Raw genomic sequence first — 6,177 nt, forward strand, 5'->3', positions numbered from 1 at the left:
TGTGACTTTCCCTGCTATTACTGGCAGGGACCATCTTGGGAGGAGAAAGCAGCACAGGGTTGTCAGGCGAGGGGAGAAAAATGGTTTTCTGGGCTGGTGGAGCATGTCTGATCCCCATGGGGTGGGAGTAGGGGGTGCTGCGTGGGGCCACCCTGTTCCCTACATCCCATTTCTTTTGGCAGCAAGTCCATGCTGCAAGTGCAACTGCACGTGGGGGTCCCACGCAAGCAGCATCCCGGAGCGTGGGGTCAGTGGGGATGTGCTGCTGAGCCCACCCCAGCACGGGTGCCCAACGTCGAGCCAGCCCTCTTCCCCCACAGCAGCCCCCTCCAGGTGAGGGACAGGGCTCGAAACCTCATCAGGAGCCTTCTCCTGGGGGGATCATCCAAAAGGCAAGATGGGAAGCGAGCCACTGCCCCTCCCACGTGCTGGGGAAGGATGCTGCTGGCCCGTGGGGCAGCAGGCAACCCTGTAAGCCATCGGCGTTACCTCGCCCGGCCGGCCTCGGCAGCGGCACGGCTGGGCCGTGGCAGAGGTCCCACCAGCAAAGTGGAGTTTGAAAGAACTTGGTGCAGTGAGGAGCTGATGTCTTTTTTGGAGGGGGGAAAAAACCCATAAAAAAAATGTGTCACAGCCGAAGCTTCTTGTGCCCAAATGCTTGAGAAATGCCAGAAACGCTCAGGGAGGGCTCATGGGACCGGCTGGGTCACCTCTCCCTGGGGTGCTTAAATCATCAGCTGGAAAAAGCCATTTCCACGGCCTCGGATCTCCTCCAGCACTCGCATTGCAGCACTTCGGAGCCCAGACCCAAGGGCTGGTTGCCCATGCCTCGCCGCACCCGCTGGGATGTGCAACGAGGTTTTCGGCTGAGGGTAGAGGATGCTGCGTACTGCGGCAGCTCCAACCCCTCGGGCGGCGCAGGGATGTTCTTGGAGGCGGTGGAGGACGTGGCTGTGGGAAGCCTCGGAGGAGCAGCCTGTGTCGGCTTCCAGCTGCTGCTTCTGACACATCGTGCTGGTAAAGCAGAGCTTGGTGTGTTTGAAAAGCCAAGTCAAACTCGGTGAGAGTCTTGCAGGAGAAAAAAAAAAACCTCTTGAAAATCTTGGGGTCACAGGATAGAGGAGACTCAGCAAACGCCTGCCCTTTCCCCTCGGCACAGCTACCAGGGGCTGCAGCGATAGGATGCTGTGAGCCAAATACCACATGTTTAATTACTTTAATTACCGTCAGCCCTTTCGGTTCCCATGATCTGGTGGTTTCTCATTGCTGCCCTTGCAGTAGCCCAGCATCCTTCCACTCCCGGTGTGTCTCAGGGTGGTATTTCGGGGGCCGTCCCCCTCAGCCCCTGCCGCTCCCAGCCTTCCCAGCAGGAGGGAAAAGCAGTGGGCGAGCGGGGTGGTGTGAGCAGTTCCTGAACCAACCTAGTGTGAGCATTCTGGGGTATGTTTTGGGCTTTCGAGGTGGCAGGTTTGTTTCTGCAACACCCACCTGGCTGTAAGGGCAGCGAGCATGGGCTGGGGGCTCCCCGTCCCCGGGGCAGAGCTGCGGCCGGGAAGAGCCCGGAGGGACCCCAGGAATGGACCTGGGTCACTGCTGGGCTTCGAAGCTCTTCTGTGCATCCCCCCGCAGCGCTGCCCACCGCTCGAGCCCCAGCCTGCTCCAAGGCAGCCCCTCACCGCCCTGGGGCTGGGGGTCCCTGGGGATGCCCTTGGGAAGCTGCACCCCATCTTCGCACCGTGGGGCTGCTGTGCCGCCCTCCCAGGCTCCGGGGAAGGGCTTGTGCGGGGTCACTGCAATCGATATCTCATCTGCGGGCTCTCCTAGCGGAAGTGATGGTATATTGGAACACGGTAATGGGTCTTGTCTAGTGGAAAAGGCTAATCTTCCCCAGCTGTACAGGATCTCTGCAGGTGTCCTCTGGATCTCCCCGCTGCCACCAGCCCTGCAGCCAGCCAAGGAGCAGCCACGCTTCTTTAAAGCCACAGCAGTCCAATTTAGTGCTGGTCCTGGCTAGGGAGAGCTGCCTCCAGCCCAGCCCCGCAGGGCGCAGAGCCATGGCCGTGGCTTCCCGGCGAAGGACTGGCACCCAGGGTGGCACCACGCAGCACGGGCGGCCGCAGCAGCCCACGTTTGCTGGCTCAGAGAAGGTGACACGTCCTCCAGCCTTGCTCCCCTGGGGACAGCGTTTCCCCAGGGAGAGGAGGAGGATGTGGGGACGATGCCAGAAGGGATGGAGACCTCTCAGAGTGCCACCTGCAAGCGGAGGTGGGAGGCAAGTGTGTGCCGCAGGGAAAAGCAGGGGGAAAAGCTCTTTGCTGTTAATTTGGCTTTTTTGGCAATGCGCTCGCTGCCCGGCAGGGCTCACCGTGCGGGGTTTCACCCATCCCTAGGGATTGCTGGCAGGGACAGGTCTCCCCTTCCCCTGCCCGGCCAGCCACTGCACCCAGGTGGGCTTTCTCCGTGCCCGAGGGGTCCCCGTTTTTAGAAGCTGACCAGCCAACACCAGCTACCACAGCCTGCGGCATCACTATGGCAAAATCAATTTTCCCGTTTCTCTGGAGGTAGAGGTAATTACTGGTTTTAAGGTTTAATATGCATGTGGATTTTAGCACAAGCGTTGCCAAGAACAACTCAGAACAACATGCAGGTTTGGGCAACGTGTCATGGGGGCTTGAATTTGGCCACAGTGTGAGGACTCCCCAGATGTGGTCTGTTGAATGGGGGACCCAGGGGCTTGGGGTGGCTCATTAGAGATTGAGCTGCCATCAGATCCCACAGAGGTCATGGCAAAGATCCCACTGACCTTGTTCAGGGCAGGGAATTTTTCCTGCAAAAGACAGGGACTTAAAAGAAAAGTCTATGGGGCTGCTGGGTTTTTGCTTAAACTTTATTTTATTGGGTGGAAAAAGGGATTACCCGGTCCATGTGAGCAAAAGGGGTGATGGAAAACCGGGGCGGTTTTGTGTGACTGTGCCACGTGGGACTCCATCCCCATCATGTCCCCTCCTGGTGCTCCACGTCCCTCCCTGTGGGGTGTGTGGGAGGGCACCTCGACCCATCTCTCGAAGGGGAGAATATCCTCCTGTGCTACCCAGTATCACGTAATTTTGGGCAGGCGGTGGTCCCTGGGTGCTGGTAGCGGTCTGGCAGTGCCAAGGGTGGGCTTCCCCCAGCAGGGACACTGCTAGCGGCGGCACACTCGCGGGAAAACCACGGGAGACCCCGTGATGAGCGTTTGGTCCCCGTTTTACTTCGGAGACGTGGCTCCGAGCGGGTTCATGGGAGCACACGGGTCACAGGGCTGCCTATTAAGTGTTTCCATCTTTCCGAGGGAGAGCCACCCCCCCCCGCCGTGAGGTTGGGAGTCACCGGCTGCAAGCTTCCCAGGCAAGGGGGAGATGGTCGCCTTTGTAAACCCCTTAACAAGGTGGCTTTGTCTCTCCGTTTAACAAGAAGCTCCCTTGCTTCTTCCCTGGGAGTTTCCCAATGCCAGATCCCTGAAAGCCAGCTTTATGCTCTGGCCGGGGACGCGCTGCCGTGGGGCCGGCGGGGATCAGAGGGACACAGGGGCCCTTCTGCACGCCCCTGACAAAAGGATGCCCCGGGGGGACAGAGCGTCAAAGCTCAGCCGGCTGTGGGGGGGAGAAGGGACCCACAGAGGAGGCTGTGGGGTGAGCCCGCCGTCCATCTGGTCATTCGATCGCGGTGGGCAGCAACCAGGCGACGCTTGGGGAGGGCTGGGGGGTCCTTCTGGTCCATCCCCCTGGAGAGGGGGCGGGGGGGTGGCTCGGAAGGGACAGGTAGGTTTTGTTGGCTGCAGGTAACCAGATCTGCAGCCGTTGGTGCCTTCCTGCCCTCTCCTCTGGCTTCAGTGGGGGCTGCGGGACGGGAGGTGGGAGTGAGGAGCCCAAGCCTGGAAACTGAGAACTCCGTTTGGAGGGAACGCTTTCCCTCAGGTGGATGGAAATGGGTCTGGAGAAAGCCTCGGGGTGTCTCTGCTCCAGCACCCTGCAGCCCCCCTGGCTGGACCAGGGCACGTGCCGAGGCAGGAGGGACCACTCAGGAGTGATGCTCGGCTACAAGGGGCATCCCGGTCATGGCAGAGGCATCACCCAGCCCCACGTCAGCGTCTGAGCTGCCCTCTCCCACCTCCTCGTCCTTCCCCGGGGGCTCTGTTTGGGAGTTCTTGCCCTTCCCTCACGCACCAGCAAGTGCCCTGCCTTGCTTCCCCTCTCCAGCCATCTGCCTCAGAGTCCCCCACCCAGATTTACTGTCATGCGTTAAAACCACGGCTCAGCGCCAGGGTCAGCGCTTCACGGTGGCCCCTCATCGATTTGTTTTACCTCCCCTTGGCAAAAGCACTTTGGCCCCGGCCCCCTCAGCGCCTTCTGGGGCTTTGCCGAGGCCCCTGGCACTCCCTTGCCCATCCCGGACCCCGTGGGCACGGGGCGGCGGGCGGCCAGCTGAGCCGCTGCTCCCCTGACCCCCCCGGGGCACCTAATGTGTGTCCCTGGTTTATCTGGATCAATATTTACGCCAGACCAAGGAAGACCCGTCCAGGGCAGGAGAGGATGGGGGGGGGTCCGCTTGTTTGCACAGCCCCACGGCTGGTTTAGTGCTTGGCCAGGCTCAGCCCCTGCCAGGGGCTGGGAAGGGAGGAAGACCCCAAACGGGGGGTGCCAGCTCAGACCGGGGGTGTTCAGGATCTCCTCCTTCCAGCAAATGTTTGCGGGTCTTGAGCTCTGTGCCGGGGTGCGATGGCCAGGGTGTCTCTGGGTCCAAAACCCGAGGAGCGGGGGTGGCTTCAGCCCTCGAGCCCCCCACCCAGCAGGTGTGGGGCTGCGGGCAGGGGAGTGGCAGTGGGTGGGGGTGCGGGGTGCTCCCCGGGCTCTGGATGAACGGTGGAGGAACCGAGGGATGCCGATGGCTGGGGGGAGAGCGCTCGGTGGGGTCTGCTTCTGGCTCCCTGGCGTTCGGGGCTTGGGTGAGCGATTTTCGAACTGTTTTATTTGGCGCCGGGGGTGTTTTTTGGAGCCTGGAAGCGAAGGTAAAGGATGTGTGTTGGCTGTATAAGCCCGGGCGGTGGGCTGCCGGAGGCACGGCCGGGCGGTGGGCTGCCGGAGGCACGGCCGGGACGGCAGCCGCCAGCCCTTCCCAACGCGCGCTGGCGGGTGCCTGAGGTACGGGGGCTCCGGCTCGTACAGCCAGGCTAAGGGAACCAAGGCAGAGAAAGAACGGACAACCCTCGAACGCCACGCAGCCTCCAAAACCCCTCCTGCGCCCGGCCCTGACCCACGGCATCGCCCCCAGCGCCGTCACCGCCGCGCCCGCGGGTCCCCGCGCCGGCGGCCAGGGCAGATGCGCGGCAGCACGGGCAGCCCAAGCAGAAAGCGGGGGCTCTTGGCGAGTTCTGCCTTTTGCTTTCAGACTCGCCCTCTCGCTATTTATCGGTGACTTTTGTCCTTGGCCAGCTTAGCGGCTGAAAGGGGCTGTATTATATCACACGTAGGCAGCTCCTGCGGGGAGAGGGCCGCGCTTTCTGCTGGAACAAAGCGCGGGTTGGCTAATTCCCCTCTCCTCCCGCGGCACCCGGGTCCCATCTGGTTGACACAGTTTGCTCCAGTGTCTCCTGCTATTAAGCCCCCACTTGCCTGCTTGAATCGCTTGCGCTCCCCCCGCCCCTGTACTCTCGGCCCCTTTTTCTTGCTTTATTTTTCATTTTCCCCAAAGCCGGGCAGAACTTGCTCCGTGGAGTGATGTCAGATGTGTGCGAAGCAGACCAATAAAACCTAATGCATCCCCCTCTTTGTCTGCCGGCCTCTCCAGCGCCTCACATTTTCCACTCAGAAAGCCACTTAAAACGCATCAGCAACAATCCCTTACAAAACAGCCACTTGTTGGCTAATTGTGCCGAGGACCTGCGCGCGCCGCATTGCGCTTTCCTGCCGGGGAGGGTGCAACGCAGACGGGGACCGGGGCTCCCCACCGAGCAGAGGGTGATGGGGCCCCTCAGCATCCACCAGGATCGGTCCCAGGGTCTCAGCTGCTTCCTGGGGGTTGGTGGGGCGGGGATGCGGGATGGGGATGCTTCTGTTCCCCGTGGCCTCAGGTAGGTCTGGATCGACTGGAGAGGATGGTCGCAGAGCCAGGAGTGGGGCTCAGCTCAGGACCCCCTTT

This window comes from Phaethon aethereus, assembly GCF_964289735.1.
Source record: "Phaethon aethereus genome assembly, chromosome: 20".
NCBI classification, from domain to species: domain Eukaryota; kingdom Metazoa; phylum Chordata; class Aves; order Phaethontiformes; family Phaethontidae; genus Phaethon; species Phaethon aethereus.